We start from the raw sequence: 25312 nt of genomic DNA on the forward strand, positions 1-25312 counted from the left end.
ATCTAACACATGAATCAGATCAGATCACACACACACACACACACACACACACAAACCAGTTTAAAAATCCAGAAATTTCTCTTCCCTTCAATTGGAGTAGAATGGAAACTCTATCTTACAAAACTCTGCATAATCTACGCTACACCTAAATACCTGGCCTCGTTTCTTTCCACTCTCCTTCTTGTTCACTATTGCCATAATAGCTGTGTCAGACAATTAATATGTTGCCTAACCAACAGTTTTACCCATTCTCCTGGATTTTTTTTTCATATTCCTCTTACTTACATGCAAGTTACATCTCTTGGGAATGTGGAAAGTACAGAGTTTCCCACATTCCCAGACATATCCAGAGGTGGGCCTGATTTACCTGAAGGTAATTCTATTTCCCTCACCAGTGATTAATTCAGGATTGATCATTTGGAAGATTTTGGTACATTTGAGGAGAGGCTGACAGAGCTTCTGAGTAAGTTCCTCCCCTTCTAAAAGACATTCAGGAATTAATTTTCTTGCCTCCTGAACTTAAGAGGAAGCTCCGATAGGTACTGACATGTTTCCTATCATCACAAAGTGAACTGACCTTCAAGGGATACAGATCAAAGGTTCGTGCAAACATATTGGAGAGTAAGACAAAAAGAAGGAAAAACACCTGGGTTCATGATGATGGGATCTCCTGGGAAAGGCAGTCTCATGCCCTAAATGCCTAAGGATAGGCCTTGGGCCTGGAATATTTCTTTACCATGAGATCACAAGTCCTCACAGTTTCTGCTGGGCTTATCACCTTGTGTGGGAATGTCTTCCCTGTTTCTGCTTAAGCACATGCATCATATAGCCTGGACAACCCCACTGTTATATATTCACCCTTGTAGGTTGCAGCCCAAGAGGAGTGTACGAAGGCCAGTCATGCTTTATCAGCTGCCAAAAGGGACCAATGAAGACCAGTGTCACTAGAGAAACTGTCTGCACTGTCTCTTCTCTATAGCCAGTCTGGTGCTTGACTGCACTGTATTTTCCCTAATGACTTCAATACCAAGATGCAGGGCACAGAAATATTTGAACTTCTACTCTTGGTAAAATAGGCAATGGATGCCACATGGTTGACAAGATCAAACAATCTTGAAAACTACCTGACCTTTGCAATTCTGGTATTAAGAGGTGAAAGGTATCTTAATCATTTTTAACTATTGGAATGTTTTTTACTCTTTCTTGTGAGAGAAAGCATACTGGCCTTCTTTCCATTCCACAAAAATGCCAAGCGTGTTCCTGTCTTCGTACTATTTTAATTATTATTACTTCTTTTTAAGGTCTCTCCCCTCAGATCCTAATTTAACTGCATCCTTTTCATCATTCAGAACCCAATTCAAGTACAAACTTTTCAGGTAGTCTTTCCCCAACCAGCCTAGCTAAAGTAGCCTTTCAATCACTACCTAGCCAAGGTCCCTGTTTGAATTTCTCCTTTCAACTTATTATCATTATTTGATATCCTATTCATATTTTTCTTTTTATTATCTATTTTTCCCAGTAAGCATATCGGTTTAGGAAATCAAACATTATCTTGTTCATTACTGTATTTTCAGTGCCTAGAAGAGGATTTGGCAGCGAACAGATTCTCAACAAATGGTTATTGACTGAAAAATAGCAGAAATGAGTCAATTTAGCTGGAAACAGCTAACAATGAAACCCATTCATTAGAATAGAAATCTTTCAAATTGATATTATAAAACTAGTTTACTCATAAGAGAAAAATGTCAGTAATATCAACTTAAGTCCATATGGTTTATCTTATAATTTTTTGCTTCCTATAATTCCTTGGAGTTTTGTATAGTCAAAAATATTTGTATATGAATTTTCACAATAGAAAAGTCTCTTCCACTTGAAAAATAGGTTTAAAGGTCATTTTCCCATCACTCAAATTCCTGGAAACAAATCTGTTTACTTGGGAGAAGAACCAAATAGTCTAATCTTACCATTAGTCAAAAGACTTGCATATTTTATTAAATGCTATTCATGTGAGGTTTTTTTTTTCAACAAGCTTTTGCAAATTAGCATTAGTTCATATGCCCAGAGAACAAAACAGATAATTTAGATAACATTGAAATTCTTCATTGCTTTAATATTTAACAACATTAGAGGAATATTCTTGGAGTGTTGGAAAGGAAAGGGTGCATTTTATTGGCGTGAAGGGATCACATTGACTTTTTCAAACTTAAGGATCTGTTTCCCAAAACATTGTCTGTAACAGAGTTAAAGCCCAGTTTTGAAGACACAGATTTCTGATAAGGAAATGTGAATACAAAATGTGGGGTTCCAAAAAAAATGTGGGGTTCCCTTAGAACTTCTTGTTTTTATCTCTAAAATCTTTGGAAGTCATTTTTTATCTTAATTGCAAATATTACAGGGCAACAATGCATGAACCCAGCACATGCTAAGCACTGTGCTCAAGCACTACCTTCCCTGGATCCTCTTCCCTTACTCCCTGCCACTGTCCCCACATGACCCTCTCTCTTGTGGACCTGAGGAATCTAGGACCCATCACCAGCTAGGACTCACCCTGAGCATGACTTACAAATGAAGCCTCAGAAACCAACTCTTATTTTTCACTTTGGCTTCCTTTTCTATTCCCTCCTGTGAATGAGGAATCTCCTCTGGCAAATAGTAAGGGATCAGGCTGAGACACAAGCCATTTTTGCTTTTTTTTAAAGAACACTTTAACTTGCACTATTAATTATATTTAAGAAACATTTCCTTGTTCCCTGCTTTGGCTCCAATTACACATTTTGCCCTTAGTTGACCCCTCTATCTCCCCCTTTCAATAAAACTACTACCAATTTCTCTTTTTCAATCTTAGAAATTAGTGATCACTTGAACACTCTATTAACCATCCTGTATGTACCTATTCTCTATTAAAATGTAAACATGTGGGGGACACTGAGTTACTGCTTGAGGAAATAAAAGATTTTTTTTCAACTTTAAGACTCATGGACATAAAAACTTCAAATCTCTTTCAGAAAAACAAATTTCTCATTCTTAATTTGCCTTATAGGTTGATTTTTGCCTTCCCTGCCTCATTTGGTTTTTGGTCAACTCACTCTAGAACATGATGACAACATGATACCCACATCCATCTGCGGCTTACCCGTTACACAAACCGACTGCACTGCAATGCCAGCACTGCCTTGTCAGTGATATGCTAAGAAGCATTTTAATCACAAAACTGGCCACAAATGGAAACCCATGACCTGGCACAGGTCTGTGGACGTGTGGGACCTCCAAGTGCTAGAGTTTAAAATCCACTGAGGACCAAATTCCTACAGTGCAGAAAACCAACACTGGAAAATCACAGGAGAGTATTGCCAAAATGCAGTTACTTTTGGACTAATTTTCATATTATAATCTCATCAGATACAGTATAGAATCCATGATGGGCTCCTTTCCTAGGCTGAAATTGGCACATTCTTTTCCTTCTCTCCAAGGAGAATTTATATAAAGACATAAGCCTCATAAAAAGAGTTTGTTGTAAAAATAGTAACCACAATAATAATGTTATATTAAAATAAGACTGAGTTAAGGTGACATTGGAGAGCTGATACTCCATGAGATCACCTGACAAATATTAAATTAGCAGCCAAGAAACTTGGGGATTCCTCAAGCTTTGGCCCTTCAAAATAGACTTATTCTTGTAAACTCCCTCCTGTTACAGCTGGAAACTTCAGATAACCCTATTCCCAGTAGGTGCTGAAGTTCCTTTCTGGCACTGATGAAGCGCCTCAACAAGGGAGCCCAAAGGGCCTCAGCATAAAGATTAAATCCCAAACAATGACACTAAACCTCTTCTTGGTGAAGGGCAACATGATGGAGGCCAGATCACTTCAGGAGTTATGACAAGTAGTGGACAACAGACAAGCAACTATACCTATTTATTCAATTGTCTGCTAGCAGGCTGGGGACCTGGAACCTTTCCTGAATGATGAAATAAGGTGTCTGATGTTAGGATTCCTCAACTTCTTGAATTTTCCTAAAGGTCTGAAGAAAGCCAGACAGAATGGGAAAATAAAATGTCATTAGTCTTATTTTTTAACCGTAAATTCAGCCAGTATTCAGCCAGGGAGTTCAATATCCATGAACATGCATTACTCTGCCTAAAAATTCTTAAATTCCTTAATTCTAATTACATTAACTTCAACTCTACTCCAGCCACCCACCTTAGATCCAACATCACCCAAATCAGCTCTGTCTCTGACATCTTTAACATTAATATCCTGCTTTCTGACCACAACTCTCAATCCTTCCAGCTCTCTTGTGTATTTTAATCCATTTCCATTTTAACCTCATTGGCAATATAGTCAGTGGTTAAGTGTATGCGCTCTTAAATCAGTCTCCTTGGATTCTACTTGGATCCACATCCTGGATCCATTGCTTCCTAGCTGTGGACACCCAGAAAGGCCTCAATTTCCTCATCTAAAGAAAATGGAATTATGTGTAATCTAGTAGATACTCATGCCCATCTAATAAAGTTTTTATGAAGAAAAATGAGATAATCTGGAACATTTAGCATACTGTAGGTGAAAATAGTAGGTGATAAATAAATATTAGTTCTTTTTTACCCATTTATTTATTCCTAAATTTATTGGTTTTTACCTATTATTTTGCTATCTAGCCTGAACTCTGTACATCATTATTTTATTTTCTCCAAACAAAACACAGGCAAGTTTAGCCAACTAGCTACTCTGCTCCAAACCAAGACTCCAAAAGCGATTGTGCTACTGCTATGGTTCAGCAAGCCTTTTACATGTCAACAAACAGCAACATCTCTAAATATTGACAGTATATTTATAAACTATATTCTTCAAATATCCTATATTATCTATTTTCCATAAAAAATTTAGGAATAATAGTTCCTTCCTTTTTGAGACTTTGTTATTACATCAATTATCCCTCTTTTTCCCATCTACTTTAATTTTTTTTCCCAGATACACCATTATTATACTTGCTGAGTCCAGGGCATTGGTACAATTGGAGGCCCATATACAACATTTTTAAGTATTTCAAAGTTCTGAATCAAGCTAACAGAGCCTTCTGATTCTACCCATGATGGAGTAACAGCAACTAGATTTACTATCCCACTAGAACAATCTTCTGTTTTAACAACAACTACAACAAACAGACAAAACATATAAAACAATTTTCAAATACATAGAACACTTTTTTAAGACTTTGGACACCAGTCAACAACTGACAGTAATCACTAAGAGATGGGGAACAAATGAGGTGAGCTCTACAATTTTTAATGTACTATTGTGAGGGAGGTCAGGCCAAGATATGGGGAGGGAGAGGCCAGGAAGGCCCCAGTTGACCTCTTGAATTGAGGGGACAGAAAGAATAAGACAGGAAGAATAGGAAGGAATGCTGAAGTTCACTGGACAGACTCTTAGAGAGTAAAGAATTTCACAGAGACAGAGCCCTGGATATCTGCAGAGGGTCTTCTCAGGTATTCAACAGAGAAATTATCAATGCATGCCCATGAGGAAATTACCCAAAACTAGAGAGAAAAAACATTAGGGACAATGCCTGGAACTAGCACAGGGTCAGAAAGAGGTCTTTTCATATCAGCCAGACTAAGAAATCCCAACATTTACAGGTAATGAGGTGGACCACTCAGGAAGGTCTTGCTTCAATGGTAATGAAAAAATTAACCCTAACTCAGTCTCAGCAAATAAGTATAAAAAGGAAAACCAGATAGGATCAAACTGTTTCCAAGTAACTTCATTCTGGAACAAAGTCCAAGAATATTTATAGAAATACAAAAAATATCCAGGATTCAAACAGGTAAAATTCACAATGTATGTCAAAGATTACTAAGCTTTCAAATAAGCAAGGAGATATGACCCAAAATGAGGAGGAGAATCAATAAAATGAAACTGACCCAGAACTAACAAAGATGTGTTAGAGTTAGTAGAGAAGGACAATAAAATGGTTTTAACAACTGTGTTCAATACATTACAAAATTAGGTAGAAACATGAAAGATATGAAAAAGACCTAGTTCTAATTTCTAGAGATATATACCAAAATGACTAATATAAAAATATACGGAAAAGAATTAAACGCAGATTAGGCAATGTAAAATAAAAGGCTGGTAAAATTGAGAACACAACAGAACTATTAAAAATGAAACACAGGAAAAAATAACATTGAAAATAAAAATAAATTTACTGTGGAACAACTTCAGGTAACATAATGTATAAACTTAAAAGATAGGAACACTCCATTCAACATCAAAATACACATTCTTTCAAGAGCAGAAGACTATTTGTGAAGAAAGACCATAGTTAGGGTCATAAAACAAGTCTCAATAAATTCAAAAGCATTCAAGCCATAAAAATATTCTATGAGTACAATTGAATTAAATTAGAAATCAAGGGCAGCCCGGGTGGCTCAGAGGTTTAGCGGCCACCTACAGCCAGGGGCGTAATCCTGGAGACCCGGAATCGAGACCCACAAGGAGCCTGCTTCTCCCTCTGCCTCTGTCTCTGCCTCTCTCTCTCTCCTCTCTGTGTATTCTCATGAATAAATAAATAAAATCTTTTAAAAAATTAGAAATAAATAAAGAACAATCTCTGGAAATCATCAAATATTTAAAAGTAGTAATACACTTCTATATAACTCATGGATCAAATAAAAAAGTTAAAGAAAAATTAGAAAATATTTAAGCTAAGTAAAGTTTTTTAAAAAAAATCAGAAGGCAGTATTAACAGGTAAATTTGTAGCACTGAATGCTTATATTAGAAGTCAAATCAATGACTTTAATTTCCAACTTAAGAAACTAGAAAAAGAAAAGCAAATAAAGACAAAAGTAAGTAAAAGGAATAATAAAGACCAATATTCCTTATGAACATAGGTGCAAGAATTGTGAACAAAGTTTTAAAAATTAGAGTATATTTTAGAAATATTAATGTATCATGACCAAATAGGAATTAATTGTCAAAAGGCAGGTTGTTGTAACATTTGCAAATCGATGTAACTCAGCATATTGCCAATTTTTTTTTTAATTATGATCTCAGTAGTAGTGGCAAAAACTTTTGATAAAATCTAATATTCATTCCTGATTTTTTAAAAAATACAGATAACATAAATTCTGCATAAAAACTACTTTCTTTTTTAAGCTCAGTAATAAAGCAAGCATGTCCACTCTTACCACATCTATTCAGTATTGTGCTGGGGTTTGTAACTACTGTAATTATTCACCTGAGAAAGGCATTTTTACATAAAGAAAGAAATAAACCTGTCTATTTGCAGTTAATATTACTCTGGAAGAGTCTGCTGGAATTTGCCAAAAAGCAGCTAATCATAATAAATTACTTACCAACTGCCAGATACAAGATCAATATATAAAAATCAATTTTATTCCTAAATGCTAGTAATGAACAATGGAAAACTAATTTTAAAAAAAACTATTCATAATTTTATCAAATGGAATTGATAAAATCCAACAAAAGATATGGCATGTACAATGAAAAAGCAAAATGGTGCTGAGTCAATTATTAAAAGATCTAAAGAAATGGAGACAGAAAATTTGTTCATGGATCAGGAGCCTCAATATTATTATGATATCAATTCTCCCCAAGTGGATCCCTGGGTAGCTCAGTGGTTTAGCGCCTGCCTTTGGTTCAGGGCATGATCCTGGAGTCCCAGATGGAGTCCTGCATCGGGCTCCCTGAATGGAACCTGTTTCTCCCTCTGCCTGTGTCTCTGCTCCCTACCCCCTTTCCCCCCTCTGAATGAATAAATAATAAATAAATAAGTAAATAAATAAATAAATAAATAAACAAATATAAAAAAAATTCTCCCCAAGCTTATCCATAGATTTCAATGCAATCACAAACAAAATTCCATCAAGCATTTAAGCAGAAACTGAAGTCAATTCTAAAATTTATATAGAAATATAAAGGACCTAGAATCTCCAAAACAATTTTGAAATGCAAAAATAAATTTGGAAAGCCAACACTCCCTGATCTCAAACACAAAGCTATAGTATTCAAGAGTGTGGCACTGGCTTCAAGACAGCCACACAGAATAAGGAAACAATAGATCTCTATAAATATTTTTTTAAACTAGGTTTTTTTTTTTCTTTTTAGAAAAGTGTAATAGCAATTCGATTGAAAAGGACTGTCTTTTTCAACAAATGGGACCAACAATTTGATCCTTTCCTTGTATCATATATTAAAAAAAAAAAAAGACAAAAACCTTAAAATGGGTTGTAAACCTAAATGTAAAGCCTGAAACTATGATATTCCTAGGAGATAACCTATTTGTGACCTTGGGTTAGACCAATATTTCATAAATAGGACACTAAAAGCACCATTTCTCAGAAAAAAAAAGGCACCATTTCTGAAATTAAAAAAAAAGAAAACTTTCTGCTCTTCTAATGACTATTAAGAAGATGAAAAGGCATGCCAACAGACTGGGTGAAAATATTTGCACAGCATTTGTCTAATAAAAGACCACAATATATAAAAGAACTCTGAAAACTCAGTAAGAAAACCAACAACTCAATTAAATGATAAACAAAAATTTTGAATAGGCACCATCAAAGAAGATAAGTGTATAGCAAATTAGTGCATGAAAAAAAAATGCCCACATTATTAGACATTAGGGAAATGCAAATTAAAACTAGAGTATGATGCTGCTACACACCTATTACACTGCCTAAAATTAATGAGTTGAGTACGTGGAGAAATTGGAGTTCTCATGTTTTGCTGGTCAGAGTATCAAATTTTCACCTTAGAAGAACGGTTTATGGTTTCTTAAAAAGTTAAACATATATCATCATATGATCCAACCCTTTCCTTGATAGTATTTACCTAAGAAAAAGAAAGTCTAGATCCACAAAAAACTTGTATCAGAATGTTCATAGCAGCCTTTTTTTTTTTTTTTTTTTTTTGCAGGCAAAAACTGGAAATAAGTGCCCATCTACAAGTTAAGAGCTAAACAAATTATAGTATATCTATATAATAAAATACTACTTAGCAATTAAAAAAGATAAGCAACAACACGAATAAATCTTAAAATAATTATGCTGACTAAAAGCAGCTAGACCAAAAGCAAACAAACAAAAAGGAATGTGTGGTATATAAAACCCTAGAAAAATGCAAACTAATCCAGTGTGACAAGAAGCATGCAAGTGCTCACCCAGGAGCATGGTAGTCAGGGAGGCCTGGAGGGTGATATTAGGAGGGGCACAGGGAGATAATGGATAGTTCGCTATCTGGACTGTGGCAATGTTTCATGGGTATATAACTATGTCAAAACATCACAGTGCACAATTTGAATATATGCAGATTATTTTGTGTTAACTATACCTCAAAGCTGTTAAAATAGAAATTGATCCAGATAACAAACCATTAGAATATATTTTATTATCTTATTTTGACAACTTTGAATTTAGAATTCCGGAACTCCTTGGATTTCCCATCCCCTCACCTGTTTACTTCACAGCAGCTACTTCATAGTCACCCCCTACTCCCAGACCTAGCAGCCCATCCTGATCTCAGGAGGACAAATCAGGGAAGAGGTCTATGTAGTTTCTAGAAACATAATCAAAAACATTTGGCCCAGAACTCTCCTAGTAGGTTGTGTCCTTTGGACTGCAGACTCCTTGCCCTGGGTACATGTGTGGGTACACATGTGGCCAATAGGCCAGAGGAGGTCTCTTTCAAGTGAAGACCCGGGACTGGAGTTCCCTTTGCCTGGGTTTAAGAGGGATACTCCACAGCAAACATTTGCTCAAATCTCTCCTATTGGGAGGAAACAAACAAACAAACACCTTTCTTCACTCTGTATGCCCATTTTCCCCCTATTATTTACAGCCAAACTTCTTGAATTATAATCTACACTCACCCATTCTACTTTTATACCGCCATCACCCAGCATTGTTGGTCCAATATCACCCATTCTATACAAAATACAGATTTAGAAAATGATACTAGTAACAATTAATAATAAGAGGAGCTACCTTTTACTGAGTTTTATGCAAAAGTTTCAATATGGTATTGAGTAAAGAGCAATAAACTATCTATCTTGAGACCTACCTAATTTAAAGGCTCCCTGTAAATGTCTATGGAACTTGGGAATATCACTTATCCTCTTAGTTCTACTATTTCTTTATTTACAAAATAAAAGGATTATGTCAAATAATCTATAAAATCAACTTCAGATTCAATATTCTTTTTAAAAAAGTTCTGATTGCCTACTTGTAGAGTATAAAAGTTTTATCAAATGTTATACTAAAAAAAGCCCTCAAACATATATCTCCTATATTCCTCTACCACCCCCTTTCCTACAACCTACATGCTTAAATATAAGGTAAATTTCTTTTTCCCAAAATGATCCCTCAAAAAAGAGAGAGAGAGGGAGAGAGGGAGAGAGAGAGAGAGAGAGAGGCACCTGGGTGGCTGAGTGGGTTAAGTGTCCAACTTCTGGTTCATCTCAGGTTATCTTGAGGTTGTGGGATCGAGCCTAGTGAGGGGGCTCGGTGCTCAGCATGGAGCCTGTTTAAGACTCTCTCCCTCTCCCTCTCCCTCTTTCCCCCCCCAAAAATGAGTTAGCTTAAAATCAATATTCCCAAACAATGCTTTCTTAATTTCTTTGTCCTGAACAGCATTGTAGGAATTGGGAGAAGACATCAACCCAAAACTGCCTTCATCGATGTTAGTTTTGTGTGTGTATAAATCTAAATAAATGATGACAGATGGACAGATGGATAGACAGAGAGAGACAGCTATAGTCAGGGAGTTAATGTGACTGAAACAAAGAAATGGGTTATATAAAATTAACATATTTAATAGTTATTCCCAGGGACTGACCACACAATTCCAGTGTTGACATTGTGGTAAACAAGATCACTTTTAAAAGCAATATGATAAATGATTACATTGTAGAGGTTAACAAAAATACTGTAAGTCTTAATGTTATGTAAATGAATACTTATATCATGGGATAAAATTTCCAGTAACAGCATCATAGACAGATAAAAAGTATAGATGATGAACTCTGAAAAGCTGGTGACTCAAAAGAATATCTTCAATGATGAAAAATTAATGATATTTCATGAAATATAAGATTTTTTAAAATAGGCATTTTAAAATGAACTTAGTGTTTGCTAAAATACGTGATTTTAAACTAACTAAACAAATTGGCCTTCTATTGGGTAAATAGGAACTACCTTACATTCAATGTTACTAGGGCAAGGAAGCTCTAGTATGATATTATTCTGACATGAAAAGTGACTATATATTGTTAAGTAACAAATCTTCTTAAGCAGCATAAATGTGGTATCATTTTGTAATAAAAACATGTCCACCTATACAAAGCTACCATATGGCAAGATTACTTCAATATTGAGTGAGGTTATCACTTGTTGGCAGAGTAAGAGTAAGGATAAGTTTCTGATTTTGTGTTTTTTTCCATCCAAATTTTCTATAATAATCATTGTAATAATATTGATATTAGAAAAATAAAAAACAAAAAAATCAATATCTTTGAAGCCATGTCCACTTTGCCCTTCATTGTTTGATGTCATGTTATTCATTTGTAGCATCTCACTTTTGTATGTTATTTTTAATCTACTCCATATTTTTTAATATAAGTGATATTTTTGTTGCATCAAATTGGTTATTAAAGGATAAGAAAAACCCTGTATTGTATATGCTTAAGTCATAAGTATATGTTTAGTGAACCAAAAGAACCCAATGATCAACATTTGTTTTCTAATATTTGATAAGTAACTCAGTTGTAGCTCTTATTTTTAATTCATCAGAGTTAAAGGTGTTTTTAGTTCTTAAATGAAAATCCAGAATTTTGTATCGAGGATTTACAGATGAAAGTATCAAACTGCATCAGCTATCCTAATGCCCTGACTGACTCAAAATATCAGGCTTTGTTTCCTTCCTTGGATCCTGGAAACGTGAGTGTGCGTATCTATTTAGGGAGGGAGGGGAAAGTAAAGGACCAGAAGATCCTCATGGCAGCAGAAGGATGTGCAGAGGCTGCCGTGGATAGAGAAGGGACACACTGACGATGGCTCTTGGGGTACGTCTTCTATTTTCAAATCGATAGCTCTGCATTCTGACTTAATGTCCTCTATGCTATGGTTTCCTAGTATTTATCTTGGCTCTTTGTTGTAATTTGTCTCTAAGAAATGAAAGACGAAGATGGCTAGTCTGGTAAGATCCTCTTTCAACATCTGGTGTTTACTATGCAGCTCTGTGAAATTTACTCATTTTTTTTTCATCTTTGAATTTGGTGTATTTGCTTCCTTAAGACCAACAATTTTATAGGCATTTCAATAAAATAAAATAATCATTTCTCAAAATTTTTCTTTTACTCATATCCTGTTTTTGTCCCCTGTCCATCCCAATAAACAGCCTTAGCAATGAATCCCTCAAAGAAGGTATATCAATTAATCAACCAATGTAGACTTTTCATTGAGTCACTCTGTGAATTTGATCTTTATTTCACAAGATTAAAATCTTTATGAAAACTCAAAACTAGTTCAGAAAATAGGGTATGAATCAAAACTGAACTGACAACTCAGAGACAGGAAGAAATAAGAAAACAACAACAACAACAAAAAAAATCATGATGCATCCGGCCTTTCAAGAAACAGAAAGTGTTTAGTGAGAAAGCCACCAGAGCATCCCAGGCTGAAGAGCATGTTGGTGGTGATAAAGGTATGTATTTTGGCATGAAATGAACCACCTCCTTCCTGGTGGAGACTGGGTTTAATTACTGAAAGACATTATGAAAGTAAGATCATAACACTAGCTTTATTGAAGAGTAGTAAGAAGAAGGTGCTTAGAGATTATGGGTGATCCTGAAGACCAGACCTAGAAGTATGGCTTTGTATAATAGACAACTTATATCTACCAAATATTTTAAGAAATAATGTGTCACAATAGCATGATTATTTTATATTAGATTAGCAATTAACTAAAGAAGAGAATGAAAAGGAGAGAAAAAGGTCAAGAAAATGTATTAGAAAACCATTGCAATAATTTGGGTATGAGGTAATGGAGCCTGGATTCCAGTGGTGGTGATAATAGAGCAGATAGTGTATATATAGAAAAAAGAATCAAAACTTAAATTAATAACGTGACAGATTGGGCTAGGGGAATGGAAAAAGTATAAGGAGTTGAAACTTTCCCGAAGTATAAAACGATTGTGGTACTAATGACAGAAATGGAAACATTGAGATGGGATACACATCACAGGGTTTGTGCCTACCCATGTTCTTCTTGCTAATTTTTGGTTCTCTAAGTAGCTCCAGCTAGTTCTGAAAAGGACTTTATTGTGGCCGAAAAAAACACAAAATTCCTGGATACTAATTTATAAAAGAATATCTACACCAAAGAACAGAGAAGGGTTTTCAGGAAACCTAAAAATTACATTTTCCAATACAGAGTCAAATATTCCCATTACCCTTTAGATCTATATCTGTCATGTCAAATGTTACCTTTTCTTATTTAGATGACATTAAAATTCATGTTCCTAACAATTGTTTTCATTTAACTTGAAATAACAAATTATGCCTATTTTCCATAGTTTCTTCTGGTTCTATATGCAGAGCTTCTGAGTTTTAACTTTCCTTTTGAAGTCTCAGTGATATAGGCAATACACTGTGTTCACCGATATCATTTTGAAACTGTCTGACCCATTATTACATAAAGATGAGCGTTTCACTTAATAAAGTCTAAGAGTAACACAATTTGTTACACCATAATTAAAGATGGACACATCTGTTCCATTTTAATTCAAACCCCTTTGAACATAATTACATAAAGCTGCAAGAGCAGAAATTCTCAGTCTTAGAAATTTACTATCAAAAAAAATCATTCTGTCTACAGAAACTACATGGTCAAAGGACAATTTGTAAAGTGAAGTCAAATAGATGTCTCTCAATGTGTATCAAAGCATGAAATAAAGCTGAGACCCCAGATTAAAGTACTGTCCCTAAATGAAACCCATAATTAGTTAAGGAAACCCAGGTGAAGGACAATCTTTATAGTTAAGTCCCAGCATTCCATCTCTGTAGAGCGGTACTGTCCTGTCCTGTATTCTCTGACCCACAGATAAATAACCAAGGAAGAAACAAACATGAAGGATAAAGGGGAGGAAATAGGAGATACTCAACATTTATGCATCACCTTTAAACTGCCCACTAAATTCTAAACTTTCAGTAATGTAAATCTCTTAGACCTTACTTAAAAATAGTGTATCTTTTTTATAAAGTCCTAGTCATTATGACCAAAATAGTTCCAGGGTTAATAATAATCAGATGTATAAATAGAGAAAGCAGAGGTAAAGGAAATGTTATCATTTCAGAATGAATTCTGAGAATTTAATAACATGAGTTAAATGGTAAGCCATGCACACAAATATCCCTGAAATGTAGGCTGTTAGTCTGTTTTATTTATGTTTCCATATCCTGAAGATGGCTTAATGAGGAGATGCAATCAGGATTAGCTAAGCAGCGAGAACTTGGAGGGAACAGGGTGGCAGTAAGATTTATATAAATATTTGCAGAGACTGGGAAGAGCAGATGCTCATATAATCCAGACAATGTGTGTGCACTTCATTTTAAAATAAAATAAAACAGTTGAAAGCCAAAATATAATTAATCAGAGGAAACGCTTTAATCAACATCTTCCAAATCCTTAAGCACTGCTAAAAAGATTAAAGAAACATAAAAGAAATTAAAATATGATATTCAAAAGGAAACCAGAATTAATCTATTCCTGACATTCTCCTTTTATTTCAGATGTGGAATGGAGCATGCAATTAATATGCATTTCCAATTGCTGCAAACTAGTGAAATTTCCTAGGCGTTTAAGCTACTAAATAAATCACCTAAGACTTACTGTATAATTTACAATGTAGTAATGATAGCTCTCTCTTCATTATTAATTTATTGGGAGTAATGTGTATGCTTGCCCTTATATCCTGTAGTTCTAAACAGGGATTTTTCCAATAGACTAGGAGACAGCAAATTTAAATGAGTGTAAGTCAGCTTTATATTCAGAGGTTACCTACAAAGATAAAAAAGAGATTGTATATGAAGAATGAAATTAGTATGTCAAATCCATGTAGATATCCAGATTGGACATTTATTTAGCTATAAACTCAGTTTTGGGCTCAGTTCTTCCAAACTCAGAATCTCTCTTGCTATTTTTTCTGTTCTTTTCTGCCCAAGATTTGGTGAGCTACTCTATATGAACCTCTAATTATTACTAAAGTTCAGGGAAGAACATTTTTAAACAGAGGATTTTAAAACAATGTCTCAAGGAAATAAAAAGCACATGCCTTCATGGCAATTTCAAAATACATAAACACTTCAAGCTCAGATCATTTGCCCTTTCTACAAACAAAATTTTATTAGTGACAGGAATTATTTCATAAGTATCACCAGAATATTATAAACCATTTTTAACATAAGATGGGCCCCTACAGATAGTTAACAGTTTACTACTGTTAATTTCCAGAATATCTTTTCAACAGAAATTGAGCCTAGTTCTAATTTCTAGCAGAAACATTATTAGTATCTACTAAAATTCTGCCAAAAAGTCCTTAGCACTTGAGACTAGAAGTCATGAAATCTTAAAAATTTAATCCTGCAAAACAATGGCAAAATTATTCTTATTGAACTGCCAGGAATCAGAATTTCTTATTATGCTCCCTTTTATAAATAAATTTCAAAAATAGAGAAGAATGATTGACTTGCGAGATCCATTGTGAAATAATGACCGGGAAAATGAAAACAGGTATGTGCCAATTTCTTCCGTGTTCCATCATATTTAAGGTAACTCTGAAGTTCACATTGCAGTTATTTGCTTCTTAGACACTAGCTGTTTATATCCTATTCTTTTGCTAGAACAGAATATCAAACAGGTAGAATATAACTGAAAAGAGGACCTAGAGATCTTATCTCAGTCCCTAGATGTCTTTTGGCATTTGTTCAGTGATTTATGTGCAATGGCCCTTTGATTCCCAAATTACTGACCCTGCGTACTTCATTGTAACACGAATTCACATTATTATAATAGTCTATATTTCATCATCAGAATATCCTGAAAAGTTGCCTACTTTGATTTATACATCAATGTCATTCTTTATCAAATAGGATTGTGTTACTCAAATTAGTGACTTTCACATAATGAACTCAGCTAATGATTTGTAGCTAAGCCCAGGGATAATGCTTATTGAGAATATGGCCATTTCTGCCAACAGGCTCACTGGAAAGATAAGCAGCAGAGTCTAGTTATAAAATTGTTCCCTTTATTCTGTCTCCTTTTTCTCATTTCTTATCAGCATACCACAGAATGGGACGCAGAGCTTAATTACTGTTGTTGTTGAAGATCATTATCACCACCTACTAAGTTTATCACTTGTCATAAGGAAATCAGAAGTTAAGGTCTGTTGGGAATTCTGAGCCTGGGACACACTATCTGGAGCGCTGAGCCCCATCTCTGCCATTATGCTGCTCTCTAATCTTCTGCATGGGCCACGTCTATAAGATGAGGAGACGGGGTAGGGATAGGCCACGCCAGGGCACCGTGTACTCGGCATTGTCAACAGCAAGTCACGGCACATATGTAACCGTAGATGAACAATCCTCATGAATCTGGAACTGTGCTGTCCGATAAGGCTTCCCCTAGCCACATGTGGCTGTTAAATGTAAATATAAATAATTAAGAGTAAATAAAATTTATCATTCTGCTTCTCCATCACACAAGCTAAACTTCAACTGTTCATAGTCCCATGTGACTAGTATCTTCTGGTAGAAAAGAAAATTTCCCATAAATGGCTACACTATACCCATCAACTCCTGGAACTGGGAATAATACACACCAAAATTATCAACTTGCAAAATTAATCGACCTGTATCCAAGAACTAATGGATGTAGCAGAGTCATTTATATACAGTTTTTTTTAAAACCATGACTCTTACTCTTTTTTTCTTCCTAACAATGGGGGATGATACATGCAAATGAGTCTATTTCCTTTTAAATAAAAAAAAATTACTTTCTTAAAAAAATTTCTGAATATATGCTTCTCAATTCTAAAGGATTTCTTAGTAGTCATGCAGAACCCTCAGATCATATATCTATACCACACTGTAGCGAAGATTTATTTCAAAGATTTTTTACTATGGTATTAGTTGCTAGTGCTCAAAAAAAAAAAAAAAAACCACACACATACACACACACATATAAACATACGCATACCACATCTTTTCAAATAAAAACTATTAAACAAAACTAACACCAAAACTTGCTTGGCTAGTATACAGGCAAGCAATCTGAGAATGATCTACGTTGGATGACTTAGATTTAATAATATCTATTTAATGACTTACATGATTTTACATAACCTGCTTATAAGAGGCATAATACACTGAATAAAAATATGCAATATATAACTAATTATAGAACATCACCATTGTTCTGAAATGTATGCATTCAAAAATGGTACCTACCTCAAATAATTACTTTTCAGAAAAATGAATTGCCTAGAGATTTTCTGAAATATTCTTGTAGATAACATTAATGGTATTGTGTCTTATCATATCTTAATACTTTGGGGACTTTGTTTTTGGAAATAATTCAAGGTCATCTTAAGCCAAAGACCATAATTTCTGATTATAATCAAGATTACACTAAAAAGTAGTAATAAGGCATTTCTTATGACAATGACAATAATAATAGGGTAGCATATATTGAATATCCATTAAATATAAAAGGTGTTGAGTATTTGAGATAATTATTGTAATCTTCATAATTTTTTCCCATCTTGCAGATGAACAAGTAGCTATCCATAAGGGTCATAACTTGCCAAATGTCAAACGGAAGTCACATTGCAGAACAAGGACAGATTCAGAAATATCTAGCTGCAAACCCAGGATACAAAGGGTAATTCTTAATGAGAATTTTCAAAAAAATATATTCTTATTTATAATACTTTTTACTTCCACAATTTCTGTTGTAACAATTTATATATATCCTGATACTATATATTTTAGATGTGAATTTTTTTAAAGGAAAACAAACTATGAACCCAATTATTCCTCCAAATACATTATTTTTAATAATATTTTAATATTCAATATTTTTCTTATTTTTAATGTAGACAATAAATAAAAACCTTCAATGAAAATTAAAAGTCTTCAAATAATTGTTTATTATAATTAGGTATTAGATCATTTGGTATGGTAGTCATAAGTTTAACATGGTCATTTGTATTTTAAAACATAATGTGTGTCCATATAAATTTGCAATGTGAAAAAAATAGGAAAATCATTTGATATATAATTTTTAGCCTGTTTACAAAGGACTAATAAAATTTGATATGAGATATTATATTTGCTGATCTAGCATACACTGATTCTACAGTTTTGATTTTTGAAGTTGGTACACAGCTTTGAAATATAACTTAGAATGATTATCTCGTATAGTTCAATAGGACAAAGGCTCATATAAATATCATGTACCACTGAACACTATCAGTTAAGTATATAACCCTAGGATAAAGCTGTTCAGGTGGCATACTAGACAAAGTGGAATTACTACAGACAGTTTGTATCAATTAAGAAAGTTCAAGCAGTTATTTAAATACTTGAGGCTATCCATTAGCCTTCAAAGCTCAAAAAAAATCACCAAAATGTAATTATATCCAGCCTGGTGATTGGCACTTAGGTTTATAAGAGGTTATGAAAGCCTCTCGGGTCATGATTGAACAAATAGCTCCTAATCACAGCACCAGTGATATCTTAGAAGAACAAGATTATAGAGAAGAGATTTTGGTATTTAAGAATGTCTATGCAGTTCTTGAAAACAAAGATCTGAAATAGCGAATACTATTTTAGAAACAATGCCAATGAATCAGCATAAAATATATCATTTGTAAACAATTCAGTTTCTAACAATGTGTACACAAACCACATACAACTTTTTTTTTTTAAATGGGGAATGCTATAAATCTTAAATTCAATCTCAGAAGCAACATTAACCAGTATATCGCCTCTTACTTAGAGGTTTCCTTTCTACAGATGTCTTAACCCATTTAATCATGCTCCTAAATACTACCTCGTGGCAGGCAATTAAGATTCTGTAAGTATTCAGAATGTACATCTGTGTACCCATTTCTTCTGAAACAAGAAGAGAAAATTACTTAGCTATAATTCCTACTCTCAGTGAATTGTAATTACAATGACTCTAAACCTTTTAAACTCAAGTGCTCCTCTAGTGCATTTGAGAGATGTTATTTATATTTATTTAAATACAAATATGTATATTTAGATATACGTTTAAATACATTTAAATATTTATATTTAAATATGTATATATATATATCCCAAATAGCAAATTCTAAGTCATTTTGTATCCTCACAAATAGGCAAATACACTTCTAATTCTTAAAGTCCAAAGTATATCCAAATCTATCAGCTTTACATTTCAAGACAGACAGAAAATAGTTAATGGAGACAGTAATAATGATGATCCAGAAGATCAAGAAGAAAAGTTTACAAAAAAATGACTTCAACAGGTCTAAATAAAGTGTCTCTCTACTTAAGGACAGAACCTTAATTAATTAATTAATAATTAATAAAGTTAATATTTCTATTACCCAAGAATTATATGCTTTATCAATGTTCAAAGATTTACAAGAGTACTGAATCTATGCTGAAAATAATTTAACTACGGTGACTCAGAATTCCCTTCAGGATTTTTCCCTGCCCTGAACATCATCATTGAACACAGATATCATTATCATTGCACAATCTTATAGGTGCAGAATGCATAAGAAATGGAGTTTTCTTGTATATACTTTAAAATATCTGTGGGAATAAAATCTGCTTTTAGTTTACTTAATGGACATTTCTCTCTTAATCATAAAACAAAAAAATGGGAACAAAAGCTTATTCATTGGCATTTTTACATGTTGGGTTTTCAGGGCAATAGGACTTCAGTATACACAGAATAACAGCATCACGTGTGTGCGTGACACACACAGAAACACTTTAACACACCCTTATAGATATGGTACAAACAGCCATGTAACCAAGAACTCACCAACACACTCTAGCTGCTGAAACTTCCTTCTCATCACTATTGCTGTGGTAACTCCTGGGTCTTCATTAATTTTCACTGGTGAGAAAATAAATGTCCAGGATCTCCATTACCCCATTGCTTGAATCTTTGGTGCCATGAGAACCTTGACGGCCTACCCTCACTGCTGGAAGATGAGGGTGGAGAGTGTGACTAAGCAGCTGTGTTTCCACTCCCACCTTTAAGCCCACTTCACAATGGAAGATGTGTTCCAGAATCTTGAGTTGAAACTAGAATACGTTTTTCCATAGAAATAAAAATCTGAATCGCAGAGACTTCTCAGATAATGAGTATTACAATTCAGCTACCTTATAGGATTTTGTAGACTGGTCAGGAAAACTACCTCATGTATAATCAATGTTATGAGAAAAATATATTCAGAGCTTTTAAATCACTTAAAAACCAATATTTGAAATATATACTGCTCATAATTTGGGGAATATCCATAATTAAAAACACAAAGAAAGAAATCGAAGTTACTATTTTATAAAATCATAGAATTTTACATAATTTTTAGTGGACTTACTTTTCAAATATTTGCATTGACAAATGATTCGATTGTAAATAGTAAAGCCTGGGGAGGAACAAGTGTTGCCCAAGAGAGAGGACATAGAAGAATAAAGTCATATATTATGTGCATGATTTTTATTCTAGCTCAACTGACTATTTTGTTTTTGGGGTTTTTTTCTCCTACAGACCTGATAACACTGCACAATTCTTTCCCTTTTTATCAAAATTATCACTTTTGCTTTTAGGTGGATTATGCTAATTAGCATGTAACAAAACAAAACAAAACCTTCTCTTGACCCCAGTCCCCATTTTAACTCCAACTTCATTTCTTTTTTATGCAGCAAAACTCCTGGAAAGTTGCCTTTACTTATAGTTTTCAGTTCCTTTCCTCTCATTCTCTTAAACCCACTCCAATCAAGCCTTAAGCCCCCTAGTCTGCCAGAACTATTCCTGTCAAAATTATTACTGACATCCTTGTTCAATCCAATGGTCATTCTCTACCCTTGACATAATACAGCATCTGACACGGTTGACCACAGCCTCTTTCTCGAAACATTTTCCAGGATACTTCCCATTCAGTTTTCCTTCTTTCTTATTACTTTATCTAATTTTTTGCTTCCTTTTCTCTACTTCCTTAGCTATGTAGTCCCCAGACTTTATGTTAGTACTTTAAGGACATTGTTCTACCACCCTATGGTGTCTACAATTTTTTATTATAAGTTTGTGATTGTACAAATCATTAGTAGCCTAAAGGTAATGAGTTGTTTTCTATTGCTGTTTTCCAGATAATCTCTTTACCTTTGGTTTTCAAAAGTTTGACAACGATGACCATAGTTTGATTTGTATTTACCTTGACGTGGGTTTGCTTAGCTTCTTGAATCTGTAGTATTATGTATTTCACGAAATTGGAGAAACTTTCAGCCATTTTTTCTTCAAATATTTTTTCTGGTCCATTCTCATTCCTCTTTTCTGGGCTCTAATTACAATTGTGTTAGGCTTTTTGCTATTGCCCACAGATGCTTTAATCTCTGTTAAAATTTCAGATCTTTATTTTTCTGCTTTTTTCAGACTGAATAATTTCTACTGACCTTTCTTCAAGTTCATGGACTCTTTGTCATCTCCATTCTCCCATCCAGGGAATTCTTTAATTCAGAGACACTGTTTTTCAGTTCTAGAATTTTCACTGGATTCTCTCTTTATGTTTTTTTTTGTTTTGTTTTTCTACTAAGATTTCCTATATTTCCATCCATTTTAAGCATCTTCACTTTACCTCACTGAGCACAGTTAATAGAGCTACTATAAAAATCCTTGCTTGTTAATTCCAGCATCTTCATTTACTGAGTTGGCCTCCACGGATTGTTATTTCTCTTTAAAATAGTCACATTTCCTGATTCTTCATATGTTGGATAATTTCATATCACATTTAGGATATCGTAACTGCTAAACTGTGGAAAATCTATATTTTATACCTCTAAAACGTAGAAAAAGTTTTTCATCAGACAGTTAATTTAATTGGAATCAAACTACAAACTATCTCATCGAGGTAGCTCAAATGTCAGTTTATTTCTTTTGTCTTTAGCTGAAGTCTTTTTCAATCATGTATGGCTCAAGTGTCAGCCAGAGATTTCATAGAGTTCGTACACAGGGAGTTTCCTCATTCAGTCTTTACTCTCTGTGGTTGCTCTACTCTGTCTTCTGATTCTTCAGGCCAGAAACACTTAAGATTTTCTACTGCAGCTTAAAACAGTCCTTGCAGAAACCACTAAAGATGGTACACAAGCTAAAATGCTATAAAAATGAGGAAACTTACCCACTACCAGTTACTTCTTACAAGTTTCCATTTTCCTTCATAACCCATCTGGTTTGTTAACTCCTCAGAGCCTTTGTAGAAGTTGTCTTTGGTATTTTATTTAGAATTTATAGTTGTTGTTTGCAAGACAGGGATCTGCTAGAAGGATGGGGTAACCAGGTGATGGGCATTAAGGAGGGCACATGATATGATGAGCACTGGGTGTCGTACTATATGTTGGCAAATTGAATTTAAACTTAAAAAAAAAGATTACTCAAACGTTTTATTGGAGAACCAGCCTTCATTTCAGTCTCATGACTTTAAATATTATCTCTACGCTGAAAGAGAGAGTAGAGATTCAAGGTCCTTCCAGACTCATGTGGCTAACTGTAATCATAAATTCCAATTGGCTGTCTGAGAAACACTTAAATTTAATGTATCATATATCAAAGCTCAATCTTCTGATCTTTCCTCCAACGCCATCTAAGTAGGTTGCAACTTCAAGACAGACATTGTTTTCTGCCAACTTCGTAGTTGACTCTTGACTTTTCTCTTCTTTTGACTCTGATTCTTGACTCTTGCCTTTCTCTCATATCCTTCATCCAGTCCAGTAGGAAATCCTGTTGGCTCCACTTTTAAAATACATTCAGAATCTAATCACTTGTGCTCAACTATAGTCCCTTGCCTAGATTACAGCAATAGTCTCCTAAGGGCTCTCGTTGTGACTATCCTTGCCCCTTTGTTACCACAGTTGGCAGGATGATCCTTTGAAAAGGCAAAGGATTGCCTTTACTCATCAACACTTTTATAGCGCCCTGTGTAACTCAAAGTAAAAGACAAATTCTATCAAATGAGTCGTAAGCCCCAGCAATCTGCCTTCACTACTACCTCTCTGAACTCATCTCCTACTGCTCCCAAACTCTTTTGCTTCTTCTAGGAACTTTTGCCCTAGCTGTTGCCTCTGCCTGGAACACTCTTGCCCATAATACCAGGTTTACTAATCTCCTAACCTCTATCATGTGTGTGCTCATATCTCACCTTCAAAATGAGGCCTACACTGACCATCCTATTTAATACTACAATGATCTCACCCCCTCCTACTCTAATTACTCTTGTCACCTGCTAGAATGCAAGCTCCATGAAGGTATCAATCTCTTCCTCCAGTATATCTCAAGTACCTAGAACAGTGGCTGGCATATAATAATTGTTTGATAAATGTATGCTGAAGAAATGAATGTCAAGCCCCACCCTGCCTAAATGGTAGAAGATAGACAGAAAATCTTAGTCCTTTCCAGCTCTTGTTCATTTCAGGTTTAAATGTAGTTCATTTGAAATTTCCCTCCCTCTTCTTTCTCCTCAACCTGTACCTAATTTTAAATGGCTTACACAGAAGGAACGGAGGCCAGAGGATGTTCTGGCAGGCTGCTGTTGACCTTACCACACTGGTTCCTGCCAGGATGACCTCTGCCTCACCTGGCCTCTGTTGCAGCACATATTATCACTGCCATTGTCTGAGGATCTGTCAACGCTACATGGTCTCCGGTAGCACCAAACAACCACAACTAAGGAGTCACTTTAGACTGCTGGCTCTTTCTTTCAGACAATTTTCTACCCTCTTCGAAGGCAGTGGGAAAAATTAGCTATTTTCCCTTGCTTCTCTGGAGTCACAAAAATCCCTAAATCTTCAGCAAGACTTTATTGTCTTGGATAACGCAAAAAGCTACCAGGACTCACACCCTTGTCAATATGGGAAGTATTACAAGAGTAGAGCCTGCTGAACCCCAGAACTAGCTTGCTCCACTTTTGTATATCCACACTTCTCAAGCCCCCTGTTCTGAAATAACCCCGGGTAGAGAACAGAAGCAGAGCATGGGCCCAGCCCTAAGCAGACGTAACTATCTTTCTGTCTCTCTTCTGTTCTGTTCTATAGTTCAGAGGAGCTCTGGCAGGAGTAGGGGGACTTCTGAACTGGATAACAAATATTTTCCTAAATAATTCCTTCTTATTTAGGAAGTAAAGCTTTTGGGTTTAGAAGCCAAGGATTTTCTGCATTTCTTTTTTCTTCCAATCCTACAATAACATTCAATGAGCAATTTTTGGATGCTTGCACAGGAATGAAGGGTCCCAGCCCCAAGAAAAGAAAATCAAAGAAGTTTAAGTGTAGGAGAATGAAGCCCGGCAGAGAAGGAAGTAAGTGATGCTAAGGAGGATATTTCAGTCAACACTTCAAAATAGGGGATCCCTGGGTGGCGCAGTGGTTTGGCGCCTGCCTTTAGCCCAGGGCACGATCCTGGAGACCCGGGATCGAATCCCACGTCGGGCTCCCGGTGCACGGAGCCTGCTTCTCCCTCTGCCTGTGTCTCTGCCTCTCTGTCTCTCTCTCTCTCTCTGTGACTATCATAAATAAATAAAGAAAAAAATATTTAAAAAAAACACTTCAAAATATTCATAAATATTAGCTCTAATCTTCATCACTTGAAGAACTTATTATACCTGACTTAGCCTTTTGTTAAAAAAAAATCATGTAGCAAAAAGAATAAAGGAAGTCGGGAAAATGCAATTAATCTTTTCTTACAAGGTAGATTTCCACTGTAATGCTGAACTTACTTAGGTTTTTTCATGAAACCGTGGATCCTATACTAGCTCTGAGGCCTGATGAATTAAGAAAAAAAAATCAAACTGGAGAAGAGCATGAATGCTTCTCTGTCTGAGCCTAATGATGGTTTAGAGAATCAGGAACACATAAGTGAGGAAAGAAAAAGAACTATCCTCCTTTGACAAAAAGTAATGAGAAACAATCTGATGTAGCATATTAGCACTAAACAAAGCCAAAATCTAAATGAAGAAACTCTTAGCCTT

At 34.9% G+C, this 25312-nt stretch overlaps 1 protein-coding gene across 6 annotated transcripts in view; it reads right to left on the bottom strand.

Annotated features, from left to right (window-relative positions):
* Window positions 1–21705, bottom strand: part of CSNK2A2IP (casein kinase 2 subunit alpha' interacting protein) — a 141547-nt gene extending 119842 nt beyond the window's left edge. For 3 of the 6 annotated variants that reach the window (XM_077883698.1, XM_077883699.1, XM_077883694.1), the window contains exon 1: window positions 20119–20344. The gene's annotated coding sequence lies outside the window, so the exon portion shown is untranslated. Of the gene's footprint in view, window positions 1–19131; window positions 19194–20118; window positions 20345–21514 lie in introns of those variants that run through there. The other 3 variants (XM_077883696.1, XM_077883695.1, XM_077883697.1) reach the window with 3 other exon arrangements.
* Between the last annotated feature and the right edge of the window lie 3607 nt (window positions 21706–25312).

This window comes from Canis aureus, chromosome 35 (assembly GCF_053574225.1).
Source record: "Canis aureus isolate CA01 chromosome 35, VMU_Caureus_v.1.0, whole genome shotgun sequence".
NCBI lineage: Eukaryota > Metazoa > Chordata > Mammalia > Carnivora > Canidae > Canis > Canis aureus.